We start from the raw sequence: 21,662 nt of genomic DNA on the forward strand, positions 1-21,662 counted from the left end.
GGCAAAGATAGAGGAATTTTCCAAAGGAATTTTTATATGTTAAAAGAGATTCACAGAATCCTGGAGGTTGGGTTACTATTGTCTTTTGTCCTTAGCCAAACGTTAACATGGAGGCAGCTGAGTCCTTAGAGGAAGGTCACTCTGCTTGTTTCCAGGACTTGTCAATGGGCTGTAGGAGTAAGGAAATTTAATATTTGCCTTAACTGCCTTTATTTCTCACATCGCCACTCGCATTGAGAAGCATTGCTATTATCACTGTGGGCAAGCTGTTTAGACCACTGACAGAGTATATTAATTATATTAATTGCAGCCAATCACAAAATATTGGCCCTAAACAAGTGGACATTTCACTAGGAATGCCTTTCTTATTTTGTGTGATGTTTTCCTTTCCCTTCCTTTTCTTTTTCTTTTGTTTTTGGAAAACTCTACCTTACAATGAAACAACTGGTTTCCAAACTATCTCCCTGAATCAGCTAGAAGTATTCCCAGAATTCAGAAGTGTCCCCATAATTAGTGTCTATTTGAAATAAGTATTAATGGCTATTTAGTATTAAGAATGAGTTTGGCCATTTATCATCTGTTTCCCACTTAACTAAAATTTGTGGGTTTTTGTTTTACCTTGTTTTGGATAACTGATAAACTATGACCCCAGTGTGTGTAGCCTAAGAAACTCATTAGTGTTCTTCCAACTTTTAAAATTATTTTTCTTCCTAAATTGGAATGATTACGAAATAAGTATGATTTACAAAGAAATATATATATATATATGAAACACTATATGTGTTATATATGTGTGTATGTAAAATATACATATATGTATGTATACATGGTTCTTTGTAAAATATATATAATTACATGCAAAAATGATTAATAAATAAGGAAATATTTTAGTCTAGATTTGTAAGAGAAATTTCCTTTGTCCAGTGATACTAGTAAAGTTACATTTTTATTTTTTCACTCATACTTTGAGGAGCTGGAGATATAGAAGTGAGTAAAAAAATGAAAACTTTTGCCTTCATGGGGCTTATATTCTAGTGGGATGATGTATATGAAAATGTTAATACACTATACAATGTACATAAATGGATTTTTTATTATCTATCACTATTCATCCTATTCTGATTTAAAGAACAATAGAAATATTTTGTTGGTGTAGGGACAGGGAAAGTTGGGAGACATAATTTACTGGCTGAATTAAATTAAGTGCTGTGAAATTGTTTTTGAAGTGTAGGACACACACTAATTGTCCTTGTCATGCCATCTCTTTGCTTAACAATACCTTTTTTATAGAAATTTCTTGAAATGATTAACTTTAACTGAGCATTTGTTCAAACTGTGATGAGAGATTGATCTTTCATAAGATAAATTATTTTCTTTTTGATTTTCTTAGATTGTGGGCTTCGGTGAAATTTACATAGTAGCGTTAAAACCTGTAGCTGTATCGACCCCCCTGACCTACAGCTCTCACATGCTTTGTGCCTCAGGAGTCTGAAATTGCTCATGTTGCATTAGGAGGGATATAAGGAAAAGTGGTTTAGAAGAAAGAGTCTTTATCAGGTGTGCCCATGTGGCTCAGTTGGGTAAGCAGCCAACTCTTGATTTCAGCTCAGATCATGTTCTCAGTGTTGTGCCATGATCTCAGGGTTGTGAGATCGAGCCCCACATCAGGCTCTGTGCTGGGCATGGAGCCTGCCTAAGATTCTCTCTCCTTCTACCTCTGCCCCTCCCCTCAAAAAAAGAGAGGAAAAAAAGAAGCATCTTTATCAAATGTAATAAGAATCTGTTGTTTCTACCTATCAGTTTGCCTGTATTGTTTCTCCTTCCTATCATCACACCATGACTTTTTCTAGGGGACACCCTCCTCCTCCACAGTAAGCTTGTTTGATGTGGGTACTTTGACTCTACCTAGAATATTGATGAGTAACACATGGCACAGTTTTAGCCCATGAATACTTCAGTTTATGGTTTACTGCATGAGCCTGACTACGAAGTTACAAATACGTAACTTTTGCTAAAAGTCATAGGAAAAGGGTAGAGATTACCAGAAGAACAAAGCTTATTGATGAATACATTTTAACAAAAGAGAAAGGTAAAATGTAGAGAGTTAAGATGTAGAAAGAGATACACTGATTTGAATGATATAGCATGCCTGGATACAACTGTTCCTGAAGCTCTACATTTCTGGATTTTTTTTAGTCACATGTATCTAGAACTATTGTCATTAGTGACTTTCCACAATATTTGACTCTTTTTGCTCTGCCTTTTTTTTAAAAGTCATCTTTTTACTACTTTAAATCAAAACAGCAAACAGAAATGCACAATTGGCCAAGCTTAGATCACATGTCCATGACAACTGCCAAGGAAAGGTAAAGTTAAATATCTTCCTCTCATTGTCTTCTGTAGCAAAAGGCAGATCCTCTTTACCAAATATTTAGGAATGCCTCCAAATTTGAACTTTGGTCAAATGCTGGATAGACTAAATGTCCACTATAACCTTTCTGAAACACAACTTGATATATTTGTAAGTCCTGCCTAACCTAACATTATTTACTTACTTTATTACATTTATTAATAAGTTTATTATAATATGTTTTCCTCTTATATACATTAAAAATCTCCCAATCTGAATTATGGGACTTATTAATTAAATCAATGTAACCTCCATCAGAAGGTAGTCTTAAAGCTAAAGTCAAAATTCACCCCAAAGGAAGAGGCTTATATTATTTACTGTAATTCATACGTACTTTGAAAGCATCTAAACTTTAGTTCATGTTGCAAGCCAATCTATAAATAGAGAAGGAAATTAATTATTGCTCCCTCCACCAGGTTATAATTGGTGGAGTTACCAAAGTTGAAGAGGATTTAGGGTGATGTTTCTAGTTTTTATTTTGTACATTTTTTATCTGGGCATCTGATACATCTGAAATATTAATAATATTTGGCCTTTACTATGTGGTATCAGCTGGACTTTGTAACATCCTTCTCTTTGGGTGGGAGGGTGTCCATTATTGGAAAGCGGAAAGGAGATAGTAACGAAAAGCCTTCCTTTCTCAGTTTCTGGCATCCTAAGACCATCACTACTAAAAACACAAGAATAGGAAAATGTTATCATCATTTGGGTTTTGTGAGCTAAGTGAAGTTGTGCACGCATCCATTTTAAAAGCAAATGTCTTCATCTCTATCCTTCTGCCTCAAAGGGAATCTATGCTAATGCACTCTGGTAAATATGTGTTGACTTGTGAACTGATGTGAAGAGCAGACTCTCAGAGCCTTGAGTATTTTGAAGATTGAAAAATCTTGTTCAGCATAAGTGACCACCAAAAAGCAATCCAAGGCCGTCTACATGTCACAACTGAGACAAATTAGGAAATATGTTGTCTAATGTGAAATAAAATGTACTACTTAAAAAAAAAAAACCCTCAGTCTGATAATGGTATTGAGAAATTCTTGTTTGAAAACAAACCCATTTAGTTTAGATTTGCATATTGAAAGGAAACCTAAAATATTACAAATTTAGTAGAGCATATGTACATAGAGAGCTAAAATCCTTCAAATGTGTTTAGTCCGTAAAACAGAAATGAGTTATCATGATTCTAGTACATCTCTGTAATCTTCCTGCATAAAAAGTCATTAATTCCAAAATCACTATGATCCTCCAATTTTTTATCATATTGAATTTGTATTAAACAGGTTTCTTTTGGAAGAATTTTGGATAAAATTAAGAAAAAGCCTAAGGATCAAGCCTTGGAAAATGAATAAGAAACAAGCAATATAAAAAAAAAAAGAAACAAGCAATATGCACTTGATGTAATGAGCACTGGGTGATATATGCAGCTGATGACTCACTAAATTCTACTCCTGAAACCAATAACTAATGTGAATCTAAATAAAATAAAAAAATAAGCTAAAAAAAGATACAAGCAATATAAATCGGTGTAAATCTTAATATGCATCTAAGGTCAACAGATGGGATTAAAGCACTATACAAAATTGTAAAATGGAATAATTGAACTCCAGTAGATTTTCACAGCAAATTTTAGAATCTCAGACTAATTACGGTTGCATAAATTATAAATTATGAAAGTGTGTGCATCACATTATTTTTAGATCTAAATAAGATGTATCATTGCCCTCAGCTGAAAATATACCATTAGATTTCCTAAGTATAATTGAATTTAAAATGAGAGCAAAAACACCTGCAGAAGCATTTAATCTAAAACTAGAGTTTGCTATGTCTTACTGTGAAAATATCTCATATTTAAAATGTCCTGAAGTGACTGTACGGAGGGCACGTTATAAGACTGCTTGGGCTCTACAAATAGCCAAATATTTCTTAAAATCTTTGGAAAAGTGTCATATGCCCTTCAAAGATGTGAGTTGGCACATGATGAGGAATCCTATATATCAATAATATACAACTTTATGGTGTATAGTGGTTAATCTGAAATGTGAGCATATTATTTCATCAATTCTTAGTTATGCAATTTTTCACTTTTAATGTTTTTAATTCCAGGATGCAGCTTGCAACAGGTGAAAACTCTTCATTTTAATTTTAGAAAGTTGTTGGTAGATCGTCCTTTTAGTTAAGATATAGAGTATGAGATGAATGATGCACAGAAAAATTCAAAGAAGCTCTTGTTTTGAAAAAAACAAATAAGCTAGCTCTCTATAACCAAAATTATGTATGTACTGAATTAAACTTAAATATGCTTTCTTTTTGTCAGAAGCCTGAAGTTTTCAGTCAGTGCATCCCTCTATAAGGCGATATAAAGTATTATGATTCAAGAAGTGACTAATAACTAGAGCAGTAACAAGGCAAGATAATTTTGCTGTAACATCATTAGGAAAAATTAGTTAATTCACCCATAATTACTACTGAGGATATTTGTGCCCTGACCTACCCAATTAAGGCCTGAACACCTGCCACCTTTTCCTTACCATTCTGCTGGGAATCCTCTGGCCAATAAAATCATTTTATCCCAGGAACATGGCTGAATGACCACAGTGATTAAAAACAGATCTCACTCTTATCTCAAATTTGAGGGCAATCCTTGGAGTTTTGGCAAATTACTTTTCCTTATTGTTCAGGCCAAAGACATAAAAAATATATTACATGTTTCCAAATAACGGGATAAATTTTCTAGGTACGTTAAGGCATATAAATGTCCTTTGTTTTAAAAATGTTCTGCTCAAATACTAACAGTAAATGGGACATATAAGGCCACAAAGAGAATTTGTTAGATGGAATAAGCGGATACCTTGCTATTATTATGTGTGCATTGATTGAAGCTTGCCAACTATGTACTGCTGTAGACAATTCCGTTTTAACTGATGACTAGCTAGGCTCTCCTGGATGCCTCAAGTTGAGAATCAAATGCTGTTGTATATTTAGAAAGCAAGATATTTATATAACGCATTTGGTTTATTTTCTTCCATCAGCATTATTTGAAATGTTTCAAATGCTGGGTAGGATGGGCAGGGTCATGCAATGAGTCGGGAATTGCAGTGTCATCTCCTTTGTTATTCCAAAGCAGAATAAGTTAGTCTTGCCTGTGGTATAAACATATGGCACTGATTGGGGCGGGGGTGATGGTTAAGACAACAATGTAGAACTTAACCCATGAAAGGGACTATAAAAATAATGAAGTCTTGGCAAAAAGTGAAAGAAACCAAGTTTACTTCTGCCACCATGATTCCACATTTCCTTTCCTGTCCCCTGGTAACGACGATCCTGAATTTGGTGGATACATTTTTGTAGCTTTTTAAAAGTGTTATATACAAATAGAAAAAGGGGGTTGTGGGATCCCTAATTTATAGCAGGATGACAAGCAGGAACTTGTAATGGCTCTCTGAAGTGGGACAGTCTCGTGGCTCAGGACCCCTAACTTGTGGGATCTGTCCCAAGCTCCAGGTAGATAAGGTCAGAACCCAACTAAACTAGACACCAGGCTGAGAACTGGTCAGGGCGGGCAGATCTAATACATCTGGGGTCCGAAGTACTGTGAGCATAGGAGGCAAGGAAAGCAGAATTTTCCCGGCCAGCTCCAGAGGTGCCTCCCTCTTGCACTCCCCTGGATTGCTTTGTTCTGTGTGGTTGTTTTCCAAGGGGTATCCCCCCTTTCCCTCCCTCCTCCCATTCTTGTCAGTGTCCATCGCTCCCCAAACTTTCAACCTCGAAATGACGCACATCTCAGTACATGGTCCTCTCCCTACCTACCCAAACCTAATAGTGTAAAATGCGCAGGTGACCTGTCTCTCCAGACCTCTTCCCCGCAGTCTCCCCGCTTCTTAGCAATGATAAGACTGTCTGAATATTTTGAACAAGTGCTATAATTTTCATCACTCACCATTGACATACACAGTTTCAAAACAGCATATTCAGAATCTAGTATCCTGTCTTTATCTCATCTAAAATAAGAGGCGCTCGGAGACTTGTCATTGGTGTCCTACTCACGTATAAGAAGCACTGTGCTGGGATATGCAGAGATGAGTGAAAGGTAATTCCAGGCAGCAAGAATGTTGCCATCAGATGCAGCCGCTAAAATATGTTTTCTGATCATTGTAATTCAGGGGAAAAAAAAACACACAACACCTTGATTCCATGAGTTTTAACTGAGATCAAATACACATTTTAAGAGGGTTTTTTTTGTTTTGTTTTGTTTTTTTACAGGAGGGAAATATTTAATCTAAAATTCGTATCTTTGTGATTAAATAAAAGCTGTAGAATATATTGTGTTTAAGTCTGAGCTCTGCAATCAAATATAGAACTGGCCCCCAAATTTACCAGTTATTTGACCTTGTCTGAGTTATTTAATTTGTTTGGCCTTGATGTCTTAATCTTTAAAACGGGATGGATAATTGAGGAGATTAAGATACGCCAACACCAACGAGTGTTTTGCAGGTAGCAGAAGATCCGTCACTGTCAACAACCAGGCTTCATAGCTTATCACTTCTGTCCTCAGTATCTTCGCTCACCTGGGCCTGCATGTCCTAACTCCCCAGCTTATGATAGCCATGATTCCACCTCGTGGCCTCCTTCGAATCACAACATGCCTTCCAGACCTAGTGAACATTTACCTCTTAAAAAGAAAGAAAAAAAATCAAGGACTTTTCATTCTAATTAGCGCCACGTCACTGCATTTTTCTCAAGTCCATTCCTTGAGTGCACTTGTGTCTTTGTATCACACTATTTTTCAGTTTTACATTCTAACGCCTTTTTATATTTCTCCTCTTTAACAGGACCTGACCTTCCTTAAGCTTAAATTCTATTACTCCGTTAGCATTTTCTTTCCTCAGTGTCCAATACAATGTTCTTCACACAGAATGTACTCAATAAAGGCTTGGCCAAGAATGGACGCTCAACGCCGAAAGTTTACGTTAGGGGACTACATACTGTATAGGTGTCACCCATTTATGTGATGATAATTCTCAAGTTACACCTTTCTGTAAGATTTACAGCTGTGATATTCTACTCCTTAACGTTTGATAAATTCAAGCAATTTTTAAAAGATGCTATTTCTTAAAGGGGGCTCTAAAAAAAGGGGGGGGGGGCTCTGCTTTGACGGATGATTTCCGATGAATTTGTCTCTCGAAAAATAAAGATGAAATTGTATTTTGTTTCAATCTACCCTAACATGTAGTATGAGCATAACCGTTTCATGAAGTCTGGGATGCTTTGGAGTGTGAACTATATTAATTGTTCTAAGCACCGATCCAAAGGTACACATGCAAATTAATGTATTGGAACGAAAAAGTAAACAGGAGCTCCTGCAATGAGAAACCCTGAAAGTTTAATGACAGCCTAGAGGGAAAACAGGATTTGAGATAGGAAGGTTTTATTTACCTGTGATCCTCAGAGAGATACGCTGATGTCATAGATATACGTAAGGAGATCTAATGGGCCATAGCAGTGCTCAGACCAAGGCTGCACTTACTTAAGACCTATTTGTTCCTTAAAAACACAATAAAGCTGTTATATCCCATTTATAGTGGAGCAATTTGGATCTCACTGGAATTGAAAAATAGAAGAACTAATGGACTAGCCCTCACCACTCGTTAGATAATTTTATCTGACTGTTGAGACCATTCTCAAATCTGGGCAAAGGTGGCAGATAATTTAAGATAACACTACTTAGAATTTTCTACTAAAATCAATTGAAAGGAAGGGATTGGAAAATCAAAATAACGATATCTCATGTTAGATTCCTTTGCTGTGTGCCTCATCTCTTAGGTACAAGTTTGCTTGTTCCTTCCGTGTGTGTTCTTAATTTTTATGCAATAAGTGTGCTGCTGGTTTTGTCCCTTTTCTAGTTTTTTTTTAAGATTTTATTTATTTATTCATGAGAGACACAGAGAGAGAGGCAAAGACACACAGGCAGAGGGAGAAGCAGGCTCCATGCAGGGAGCCCGATGTGGGACTCGATCCCAGGTCTCCAGGATCACGCTGAAGATGGTGCTAAACCGCTGAGCCACCAGGGCTGCCCCTTTTCTAGTTCTTATGGAACTGAATTTAATAATTTTATAGCAATTGAACAGCAGCAAGTGTCCATGCATGCTACGCCAGGAACAGGTGCCATTTAAAGGACACTCGTCATATAGTACAAACTCTCCAACAAATTTTCCCTTTTGAAATGTCTTATCACCAGATATTTTCCTGCATGCAAAGGATTCTTTTCTTCTTGGAGGAAACACCTGCATTTATAGCACACTTTATATGCTGCAAAATAGACAGTCCCTACCATGATACAGGTGAGGCACTCCATCAAGATCTCCTCGGCCCATCTGAATTCTAACTTCCAACAGTGTCTGGAACGTCCCCATCAAAGTCGGTGCTTTGGGTTGTAACTGGGATTCTTCAAACACTAAATGCTTCTGTGAACCATGCACGGAAAATAAAAAGAATCATGAGAAACTAAACGTGACTTCAGAAAGCTCACTGTTGGGGAGATAGACACGAATACTGTAAAACACTTGATTGTAAAAAGCAGTTTCTATCACCATCATAGAGACCACACTGGACTCTCATGTAAATGCATGTTCTCTGCAGAGTGTTAGTAGGTCACATATAGAAAAGGATGGAGAAACCCCTGAACACGTGTTTTCTTGTTTAATTACTAACCCAAAACAAATGTCATGAACACAGTACACTGAATAATACACAGTCTGCATAAGTACAGCGGTGATTGCAATCCCTTGAGAAACCCCAACAAGCCACCTTGAGTACGTGAGCAGGAGAATCCATGGGAGATAATCATAAATGCTTAATGCTGTTTGAGGTAAAACGTTTTGGAATGATTTGTTATACAGTATTAGATAAGTAATATGATTGCAAAGATATCCTCTGCTGTGTTCTCTAAGTTTTATAGAATTGCCTTTAGGGTTTTTTGTTTTGTTTTGTTTTTTTTTTATTTTGTTTTGTTTTTAAAGCAAGCTCTATGTCCAACGTGGGGCTTGAACTCACAACCCCACGATCATGAGTTATGTGGTCTGTGGACTGAACAAGCCAGGTGCCCCAAGTATTATCTTTTATATCTAAGCTTCTGATATGTGACCCTCCTTATTCTGACCAGTCCCTGGATGTCAAAGAAGACACCATACCACGACTGCCAATAAAAACCCCAGACCCCAATAAGCAAAGAGGAAGCTCTTGCTCTTCTCCTTTCCGAGTCTCCTGGAGGATCCATACGCCACATATCCCGGTGTATACTATATATTTTCGATAAACTCTGCTTTCATTTCTGGCTGGCTCACATTTGATTTCCATCCTGCTGAAAAGAAGAACTCATTTGGCTTATCCTGTGGGACCTCTTCTCTGGGTCCTTGGATTGGGCTTGCTTGCAGCAGAAGCATTTACCCCCTGACTCCCTCCTTTCTGGGCTGTGGTTGGGGGGTGGATGAGTTCCTCTTCCGAAGGCCTCAGCTCCTCTCCAGTAGTCTTCATCAATGGTTAGATTTTCTCTAAGTCTTTAATCACAGTTCCTTTCCCTGTCCCTTTAATTTTTTTTTTAAGTTTATGTGAATAATCTCTACACCCAGTGTGGGGCTCAAACTTACAACCCTGAGATCAAGAGCTGTACACTTTACTGAGTGAACTAGCCAGGTGCCACTCCCTGTCCCTTTAGACCCTGAGGTGGTACTTATTTTTCTCTACTATTTACCCCCAAATATTCTCCTATCTCTTAATTTTAACTTTGTCTGCTAATAAACTTTCCATTAACAGCCGAATAATCACTTTCCTTGAACATTCATCTATTTCTCACTGGGGATCCCATTTAATGTACTAATTAATTCTCTGAGTGGCCCTAGGAAGAGATCCTCAATATGGATATGGAGGATTGGGTTGTCCACATCCTTGACAAATGAACAGATATCCTTTTACTTTTTTTTCTAGGGGAAATAATAAAACAACATGCACTGATTATCATGATTATGAAACTATCAATGGAGTGGCATGGGATGGGAAGTAGTAGAAGTGCTGGACAAAGTCCTGGGAGATGAAGTGCCCTATGGCAACTTGTTACTATGGCACCAGTGGCATTAAGTAGAAATCCAGGTGTTAATTTGCTATTTCTGACACCACCAGAGAGGATACAAGAGTAAAGGACAAGGTCAAAGTTTGATTGTCCAAACTTGAGGCAAAGAGAAAAAGCAGAAAGCTGCTTTCAGAGTTGCAGCGGTTGAGAATCATACCTAGGACCTTTATACTTACTGGTGCAGAGTCTCATCTGGAAGTTAATGTTCTGGCTCGCGTGTTTGGAGTTGCTTTAGCGTTCCAGTCTCAAGTCCCACCAACAAGAGGAGTTGGCTTGATGGAATTAAGAATCAGACAGCTGACAGCTGTTAGGCTATAATCTGGAAGAAAATGCCCCACAAAAATGGGGTTCTTTCTAAGAGGATTTGACATATGACTCAAACATGCTGGCATAGAGTGAAGTCACCCCTGCGGCTGGAATACATGTGTCCAGGAATCAAAAGGTAGAAGTGAGAATCAAATGACTGATTTGTGTGTAGGACACCGTGTACGTCCCCCGGTTTTCTCCAGTTTTCTCCCTGCCTGGACATACTGTCTTATTCCATTTAATAACTCGCCTAAGAAAGTTGTGCACCTTGTCCCTACAATATTCAGTTTACCAAATACAAAAGACCTGATTCTCAACACAGGTTGTTTTTTTTTTTTTTTTTTTTTTTTTTTTTATTGTGCCAGCATATACATAACACAAAATTGATCATTTTAACCATTATTAAGTGTACAGTTCAGCAGCAGTGAGTATATTTACACCGTACAACCATCACCACTATCCATCTCCAGAATTCTTCATCTTCCCAAACTGGCACCCCATATTCCTTAAATGATAACCTCTCTCCACCCTTCCCCTCTGCACCCTGACAACCAATTTTCTACTTTCTTTCTGTATGAATTTGACTATACTGTGTACCTCATATAGTTCGAATTACATGATATTGACCCTTCCCTGTTTGGCTTATTTCACTTAAGTGACGCCTTCACGGTTCATCCATGTTGTAGCATGTGTGTACTTGGGAGCGTGAATGTGTCTATGTTTGGAGGTAGGGGACGTTGTGCTCACAACTAACCTAACAAACACACATTTTCCCCCTACCTCCTTGATTAAAATTGAACTCCGTTGTCCTGTGACTTGTGCTAGCTACTTATTTCAGGGAACACTTTTTCTCCCTGTTCCTAAAATATAATAACAAAATGATGCGTTTTTCTTGCCACAATTTCTGATTTTTAAATTGTGATCCATAGATTTGCTAACGCAAAATAGCCAGTCTCATTTGTCTTCCCATAAGGTAGTAATTCATCTTCCATTACCAAACAGACAGGAGTTAGGAGCTGGTGGTGGAGGATCATGCTTCTGAGTGTTCCATCTGGACAAATTCTTGCTTTTGTCATAAATGGAATCAGATCACTAAAGCGTTGGGCCAAGTTTTGGTTTTCAGAGCTTTATCACGTCTAGTTTTTAATGAACTGCATAATAGCTCATTGTTTGCCCTTTCTTGAAATAGTATCTTATGGAAAATTAACTACATTTGTTATTAATTCAAGTTGTTTCTTGGGCATTTTCACCAACATTTCTGTCTTGGGAGTGATTATCCACAAATTATGGAAATTTAGCTGCCAAGACAGAATGAAGGCCCTAAAAAGAGGCTTCATGGATTTTTTCTGGACAAGATGGAATCATTTTCCTCTTTGCTTTCATACGATGAAGATTAGAGAAAGGAATTTCTTTTGGACTCAATTCTCCCAAGTATTATCCAGATGGTATGATTAGGATCAGCTCAAAGAGCCTAATACCTTTCACATCCAATTTGATCTTATTCCAAACCATGATTAGCTGCAGTAAATATGAAGCTATTTATAGTCAACCCTCCAATCCACTTCCTTCTGCTAAACCCTGGAAATACAAATGTAGAGAAGACCTGATTACCGCCAAGATGAAGTAAAAAATTTACTTTGCTTCACTGGGCTTGACTTGTTATTTTTTCTCCTTTCTTTTCCAATATAAATCATAATAAATTTTAAGATCTATGAGTTTCTACCCTACTCAGAAAGTTATTTTTAAAAAAGCTATTTTTTGTTATTCTGGATCCCAGGTGAATGAAGTAATGAGATTGATAGCTTTGTCTCTGGAGGCAGATAATCTTGACTGTATCCATCATGAGCCGTGTGATGGGAAGTTACCTAATCTCTCATGTCCCAAATTCCTTACCTGAAAAGTGAGGGTACTCTCAGAGTCTTTCCAGTAAAGTTGTTATGAGGATTTCATGTAAATTATATTGAGCCGTACATATCCATGTGTTAAATGCCCAAAAAGCTCTCAAGAGCATCATGATGGCCATAATCACTATTGCCAGCATCTTTAAATTTGATCTATACCACTTACCCTCTCTGCAAACCTTAGGCTTTCTCTTGTACTGTTAACTTAAATATCCATTTATGTATTAGCTCTTCATATAGTATGTAACATCCTTGATAGGAATAACTGAATTCTTCTGTGTGTTACATGATTAGACTAGAAACAGTCCGTGTATTAGTTTATATTGCTGCTTTAACAAACTACCGCAAGCTCAGTGACTTAAAATAACACTTTTTTTTTTTTTTCTACCACAGTGAAGTCAAAAGTCTGAAGTGGGTTTTACTGGGTTTGAAACCAAGGTGTCGGCAGGCCATGCTTCCTCAGGACTCTAAGGGGGAAATCTGTTCTCTTATCTTTTCCAACTTTTAGTGCTGCGTTCCTTGCATTCCTTAACCCATGATTCCTTTTTTTCAGTTTTCAAGGCCAGTAGCATAGCATCTTCACATCACCTTCACCTCTTCTGTGGGCATATCTCCCTCTGCCTCCCTCTTATAAGGACACTCATGTTTACATTGATAAATCACACATCTAATCCAGAATGATTTCTTCACCCCTATATATATATATATCTCCTTTTCCCGTGTAAGAACTTTCACTGTATCCAGAGATTAGGATATAGAAATCTTTGGAGGCCACTATTCCTTGTACACTAACTAATTCAAACCCTGGTTCACAATAATTCATGTCCAGCCCACATGCAAAATACATTCACCCTACTCAATAACCCCTAAAATCTCAACTTATTATAAAATCAATTTAAAGTTCAAAATATCACCTAAGTACCATGGCCTCAAAAGTCCCCAAATCATTACTTAAATAATCTAAATCAGATATAGGTGAGAGTCTGGGTATGATTCTCCCTGGAGCAAAATTTATCTCCAGGTGTGTACGTGTGAAAGCAGAAAGCAAGTTATGTTATATGCTTCTGAATTACAGTGATGGGCAGGCATAGGGCAACAGTACAGCATTCCCACTCCAAAAGAGAGAAAATGGAAAGAAGGGAGTAGTCATTGGTTCCCTAAAATCATTAGGGAATTTCAATCAGTTGAAATCCAACTGGGCAAACCCCATGAGGATTCAAAGCCTGGGAATAACCTTCTGTAATTTGAGGCTCCACCCTCTGCACCCATGTCTCCACCTCTCTTCCCCAAGGTTGCAACCTCTAGGCAGACATTTCCTCCCTCTCCACCTTCAGGATCACACTCCCTTCTTCTTAAGGTTAACATGTATTTGCCACTGAGTGGATTCATCAGCTTTTTCTCCTACATATCTCAGGACCCGAGAACCAGAATCTCAGAACCAGTCTTTCATATTATCAATCTTTTAGAAGAATTAAAGAGCCCACCAAACACAGGTTGATTCCCTTAACTGACATGGATTGAAGTTTATATATTTGCCCAAGGTTAATGAATCTAAATGAAATATCTGGTACGTTAATATATGGATCATCTAAAAGTACCACGTGCACACAAAGGAAAGGATTCTCAAGAACACGCACACACACACACACACACACACACACACATAGGGAATCCTAAAAGCTGGACATTAGGTCTCACTATAACATAATCTCTTTGTGTAACTTTGGCAAGTCCCTGCTCTGCCCTGGGCCTTGGTTTCTCACTCTTGTTAAGAGAGAGGGCAGATCTGCATGGTCCATTTGTTTCCCAAGGTATTAGGAGTCTCACCCTGAGTTGGGGACTTTCAGATGCTCTTTCACTTCTCAGTCACAGTCATCGGCTGCCCTCAGGGACCAGCTGCCTCCTACCAGCACTACCACCACCATTTTGATAAATGCCAGCGAAAGAGAAGGTTGGGTAGTTGAGAGGCTATTTCACTCCCAGAGACCAAAGTCTTCCACAAGTGGTCTCATTAAAATCTTTTCAAAGACTTAACATGGTATTTTACATTCTTTTTAATGTGACAAAAATATAAAGGTCAGAAAAATTAAGTCAGTTTCCAGAGCAACAGAACAAAGAATGGAGGAAGTGGGTTTCTGCTTGCTTCCACCTGACCTTAGCACGGACTCTGAAAGCCTGGGGAAGTGAGTGTCCTCATTGCTTCCTGTTCCACCTCAGAAATCATCTCAAACCAAAGATTCTAGGAAACTCATGTATTCCTACTCATACCCGCATTTTAGAGTTTTAAGTCACTTTAATAAAGGTTCTAATCGGACAGACTTAGGAACAGAACAAATATCTTGATGACAAAACAGTGTCCCATTGTCCTAAGCATCATGTGCCAGTGTCAGTGGAACAGTTAAACCTGCTGGGGTTGTTTTCTTGACCAGAATGGGAAGTGTCATCTCTAGGGAAGCCCTTCTGCTCCTTCAGAATGTTCTCTCAGCTTTTACCTTATGCCTTACATTACAAGTGAGAAGAAGCAGGATGTTTAAAAATGGCCAAGTTGAAATATGATGTGGACTACTCAGACCCAGGGAAAGCTCCTTGCTTAGATTTTCCATTTTCAAATACCTTTACAGAGTATGATCATTTTAACTGTAGCTACCATGGAAAATATTTAAATACATGATTTGTTATTTCCTTGAAAATTCAGGGAGGACCTCCTTGTTGTCATTGTCGGACCATCATCCGTTTCTCCCTTTCTTTATAATTGCTCCAACTTGTTTATTGCTCCTCTCTTGATTCATGTTTTCCTGCGAACATTGTAACCAATTATACCTTAAACTGCAGTCTAGACTATAAGTGTTATATGGACTTCAGAGGAATTACGATCTTTCTTTTTCAAGATGCTATTTGAAGGAAAAGTAAGTGGTTTACTTTTGTAATGTTGCCTTTCAGATACTTAAAAAAAACTTTTTCTTTTCATTTTTATTTTGCTCTTTAGATATTTCAAGCCTACTCAGTAAGGGAATTTAAACAAATTGTAAACTCTAAACCTGCTCAAGTTTTGTTCTCCAAATGTCAAAGGTATCTCTCCAACGTCATGTCATCACATCTTGACATGTTATAATGGATACAACATCTCTGTGAATGGAAATGACAAATGAAATCTTTTTTCCCCCTTTTGCTTTGCAAGTAAATGATAAATACAAAGAAAATGCCTGATGTATTTCTTCCTGCATTTGGTGCTGAATTTTTTAAAGTTAAATGAATGCAAAGAGGTTAATTAACATAAGAAAAGAAGCAAATACTGAAAGCAAATGGAAAAAATGTTCACCCTTTTGAGTAATCAACAAAATGCATATTTAATCAACCTTGAGGCACCATGTTTATAATGTGAACACTAGACAATATTACAATTATAATGCTAATTGCTAGAAGATTTAGCAGAATGAAAGGAGAGTTTTAGAAATTGTAAATGGCTTTAAACTTTTGAAAATCAATCAGGTAATATGTAGCCTAGTTATAAAGATATTTATATATTCTGATCTTGTAGTTATATGCCACCTTGAAATTCTTAGGGTGCTTGTGTTTCTAAATTTATAAAAACAAATAGACAAAATTTTAAGTCCCAAAAATACTCATTGATGCATTACTCATTACTTAAAGAGAAAGAAAAAAAAAAAAAGGCCTGGAAATAACTGAAGTACACAATGATATTAAAATGGGATGTCAATGCATGCAATTATTACCCTATCATTAAATGTATAATTATAATGGAGACTAAAGATAATGTGGGAACCATTTCTAAATGTACATAAAATCATAAAATGAATTTATATTTATTTAATTATTACAATCGCAGTGGCATATTTGTTAGTGAATGAATTTGCCCAATTTTAAGAATGGAAATAAAACATTACAGTTTTGTTTTGGGAATCAAATGCGATAATATAAAGTGCTCAGAACAGTGCCTAGCTCATAATAAGCCTTGGGTATATTATCATTGCTAGTAGTGTTGAGAAATGACATAACTCAATTTTACCTTTGCAGTTATTTTGTGTCTTGGTTTGTTTTTGGGTTTTTTTGATAAAATTCAATGGCTTCATGAGATTATTGTTAGGTGATCTTTATATAAAGTCCCTACCTCATAAGACCACTGATAAGGTGGCATGTGGTAGTCAAATCCTGCTCCTAGCTGGAGTTCTGCTGCTCATAGAAACATGCTTTGGAAGAATACTTTTGTACAAACACATACACACTCAAGTTATACAACATTTTATTGTAAATGTGATAAAGTGTCAGGTGTCTGTCTCCTAAGTGCTGTGTTATTATCTGTTGAGAAAGTTATCTGAAACGGAGAAAGTTATCTGTTGAGAAAATTATCTATATTTCTGTTAGAAAATTATCTGTTGAGAAAGTTGCAGCAATATTTAATGGTTGTTTAGGCTAATTTAATGGTCTGATCAAGCAACAGAATCCTCTCTACATGTATCATCTACTATACATTTCCCCCAATAACAACGACAACAAAATGTGTCTAATTATTTATAGTAACTAGAAAATGATTTCTTGAAGGTATAGCCAGAGTTGAAGCACGCTTAGTACACCATGCCTGGAGTGACTGGAGAGCTGCAAACGTTAACTGCTATTGAAGTACAGATTAGAAGACACACAGGTGTATTACACTGTCTACTGAAGTGTCATAAAGGAAATGAGAAATAATATGATAATCATGATCACTGTTATTACTTACAATAAATATTCTATAAATGCATATACAATATATGATCATGCAACCAAATCCTGGGCAAGGATGAATGGGGCTACTTGATATTAAGGGAAATAATTGAATTAATTATTTCTATACGCCCTTAGGATTCTCTTTAGATGCCATTTTCCTGCTAGAAGTCAGCCTCTGTTACCACTTCAAAATCTGCTGAGCTGCAAAGGAGGTGCTTCAGACAGCTCTACAGAAATTTTTCAAGAAAACTTTCATAAGTTTCAGTTCTACATGAAGCTTTACTGTAGCTAATTGGAACCAGAATAGGTTGGTCAATATAAATTCACCTGGAGAACCTCTGTGAGTTATTTTAGATAAAAGGCTGAGATTTTTTTATAATTAGTATAGAAGTTCCAGTGCAAGTGACAGGTGTTACAACTAAATGAGTGAGAAGATCCAGGATGCAATAGGTAATTAGCATTAGACAAAGTAGTAGAAAATCTGCAGGATAGGATCTCTTAATTATTATTTCATTTTAACATCAAGTAATTTTATCTGTTTATATATGTATATATATTTTTTAAAGGTTTTATTTATTTATTCATGATAGACAGAGAGAGGGAGAGAGAGGCAGAGACACAGGCAGAGGGAGAAGCAGGCTCCATGCCGGGAGCCTGACACGGGACTCGATCCCGGGACCCCAGGATCACGCCCTGAGCCAAAAGCAGGCGCCAAACCACTGAGCCACCCAGGGATCCCCTATATTCATATTTATTTATATTTATACTACTTGACTCTAATTCTATATTATTTAATTGTTCTCATAATTATTTCTAGTGATTTTATATAATATTGGGTTAAATCATATTTTCTGATTCAGGAAAAATATCTGTTTAGTTTCTAGTGACAGTACAGCTCACTCTTTGCAGAGCATTGCTGTATCAGTCTTCTCCTCTTTGCCTCTTATTACAAAGCCTTTCAAATAAGAATTAGAATAGTGTCCCTTCAACTGGTCTGACCAAAAAGATTCATTCCAATCACTGTGGAACATTCTAAGCCTGCTTAAGTCTATTCTTCATTCTGCTTCTCTGAGGTCCAGGCACCCCACTTATTATCTGTGGGATATGGGGCAAGGTAGTGGGTATTTTCAGATGTCAGTATCTGTATAAACGGTTTAGATCAAACAAGCTTCTGAGCCCCACTCCCAACACTCATATAATATTATTTTTTATTAAAATTAATGATAACAATTTAAAATAAAATTAATAATATTTGAAGTTAACTTAAATAAGATGAGGGGATCTGGGATAATTTTTTCCCTTTAGAGATTTTATCTTTCTCTTAGTCATTAAAAATAATTTATTAAACAGAGGTCACTTTCTGCCATGAAGAATAGTAACCTTTGCCTCTTCAAAAATATGTTTTAGAGAAAAGATATTTGTCTCATTTGTCTACATGAGCTCACATATAACCAACTAACCTACAAAATGAAGAAGAGTTGTGTCAATAGCTCAGGCTTTGGAACCTGGGTTCTTTCATTGGTTCTGTGACTTGGGAGAGCTACTCACTTTCTTTTTCCTTTGTTTTTCTCTCTTCTTTCAATTTGGGACAAAAATAACACTGGATTTTTCATGGGATTATTATTAAGATTAAATTAGATAATGCATGTAGACTGCTGGACATATAGTTGATTTTTATATCAAAGTCTTGCTATATTTCATTTGACTAAATTAGCATGTTATTATGTATAGTACACAACCTTAGTTTTTCAAGGCAAAATTGTATGCGTTAAAAAACACGTTTTTAATTTATTCAGTGAAAAATTCTTATTATAAAATTGTAATCTTTATCAGTGACAGGAAAAGATAATCAGCAATATCATGTTGTATCGCTATAGAGCACAGAGAAATTTTCTGGTTATTTAAATCTTAAATATGTAGTAGTAAAATGTGAGCCAATGACTTAATCATCTAAATTAATTTCTTTTCCAATCTTTTCCAATAGGAATTGAGTAACTTATACTAAACAAAATTAATAAAAATAATGTTGTTTCTGTAAAGATAAATTATCTGGATCTTTTATCTAGACTTATGCTGAGAAAAATAGTCCATGAAATGAATGACTTTCTAAATGATATCTAGGGTCAATAGAATTAAAAATAGAAAAATAAAAATGTATATCCCATGTCTTATTTTTTGGTTGACATTAAAATTGTGTCTTTACTTGGTACAGTTTCAAAATAGAGTTTAGGAAAAAATGGACAACACTTCTGTTATCCTTGAATTCCAAATACACATGGTATTAGAATTCTAGGTGAAACATGGAACACATGTTGGTGTGTCTTTTATGGATTGAATTGTGTCTTCCCCAAAATTAATCTGTAGAATCCTAATTTACAGTATCTTAGAATGTTAGCATATTTGGAAATAAGATCTCTGCAGACGTCAGTCATGTTAGGATGAGGAGACTCTGGAGTATGGTGAGTCTCCACTGTAATATGATTGGCATCTTTATAAAGAAAAAAGTTTTCATTAGCACGTTTGCAAGTAGTGAAGTCAAAATTTGGTTGGGTCCACATGGATGTTTGGGGATACAGCTTGTAGCTTCATGGTCCTCAGTTCCTCTCCCATGGACTGGCTGGTCTGCAGTTCCAGGACCACAGCATCCTACCACTGTTTTAAGTTTTGGTGCCTAGGAATTATTGTAACAATGATGATTTGGGTGCTTATTTTATGGCAGGTACTTAAAACTGCTGCATACAGTTATACAGATTATATATCACCAACACTGGGGGCCCAATATACTTTTGGTTCATCATGAATGTGTGTGTATATGCGTTTTGATATTTTTTTCTGGCACATGGTAGAAAGATGCCATGACCAGATAAGCTATTTTGCGATTCTTTTCAAGACAGCATAGGTGCACACCTTGGCTTCCTTTAGAATTTATGTATATGATCTATTTATTCTTATAAGTACCCATTTTAAAGGAGCGATATCCAGATTTTACCATTGAAGAGACTGAGGTGCAGAAAGATTGCAATTCACCCAAAGACCAGTTTGCCATTGATTGAGAAGTTGAACCCCAATCTACCAATGAAGCATATATGTATGTATATATATACTTTTTATTTATATTTTATTTTATTTTATTTATTTTTTTTAAAGATTTTATTTATTTATTCATGATAGTCACACACAGAGAGGAGAGAGAGAGAGAGAGAGAGAGAGAGAGAGAGGCAGAGACATAAGCAGAGGGAGAAGCAGGCTCCATGCAGGGAGCCCGATGTGGGATTTGATCCCGGGTCTCCAGGATCGCGCCCTGGGCCAAAGGCAGGCGCTAAACCGCTGCGCCACCCAGGGATCCCTATTTATATTTTATAGTGAACACTTCCAACCGTATATAAACTAAATAGAATACACCCATGAGTCAAGCACTTGGTACCCTGGGAAGTTGAGGGAAGTCCCATCACTCCTGGTGAGTAGAGTCTGTCGCACATGTGACACAGCATCTCTACAATAGGACAGGTCTCTCTCGGCAGACATCAGTTGTTTCATATAATTTATTCTGAAGAAATCATATTCTCAGTAGAGGTCATTGTGAAAATACATGTTTTTCTTTTCATACAATGTATTTATTTATCCCTAATCTGCAAATTTGAATCATTCCTGTAGGGCTTCTGATGAAAACAAATATCACTGTGGCTGGGAAGTTGCTGGAAAGGCCAATTTTCTTGATTCAAGGCCAAGCTGATGGAAATAATCATTTCAAATGACTTTTTGTTGCCAGCCCAGAATATCCAACATTCATTTTCGAATGCATCTGTATTTTCATATCTTGCATCCATAATTGACTATTTTCATACAAAATCATCTTACTCCCGAACAATTGAGAACTCAGTATGCCAGAATGCTTCTGCAAGCACAATGTACGCCTTTATACACTACGAAACATGCCTGCTCTAACGAATTCTAACTTATCTGCATTTGAAGATCTAATTTTTAGACTACTTAATTTGGCTAAAGAGTATAGTATATTGGAATTCTAAGGAAAATGCAGTTTTGTTTTCATGGCCCATTATCTTATGGCCATTCTTATGCAGAGAGAAAATTCACAATTTTGTGACTAATCACATTAAATGAGACATATAATTAATAAATTCTTTAGAATATTATTAACATAATATTTTACCATAGACATAAATGCACTAACATTCCC

General features: G+C 36.6%; 1 long non-coding RNA gene across 1 annotated transcript; it reads left to right on the top strand.

The window, feature by feature from the left end:
- Positions 1 to 15,142: 15,142 nt before the first annotated feature.
- LOC144295234 (uncharacterized) lies at positions 15,143 to 21,315 on the top strand. Its single transcript, XR_013362575.1, has 4 exons — positions 15,143 to 15,645; positions 17,600 to 17,771; positions 20,420 to 20,552; positions 21,119 to 21,315. It is a non-coding gene; the product is annotated as an uncharacterized LOC144295234 (long non-coding RNA).
- The last annotated feature ends 347 nt before the right edge of the window (positions 21,316 to 21,662 follow it).

Source organism: Canis aureus, chromosome 23 (genome assembly GCF_053574225.1).
Source record: "Canis aureus isolate CA01 chromosome 23, VMU_Caureus_v.1.0, whole genome shotgun sequence".
NCBI classification, from domain to species: domain Eukaryota; kingdom Metazoa; phylum Chordata; class Mammalia; order Carnivora; family Canidae; genus Canis; species Canis aureus.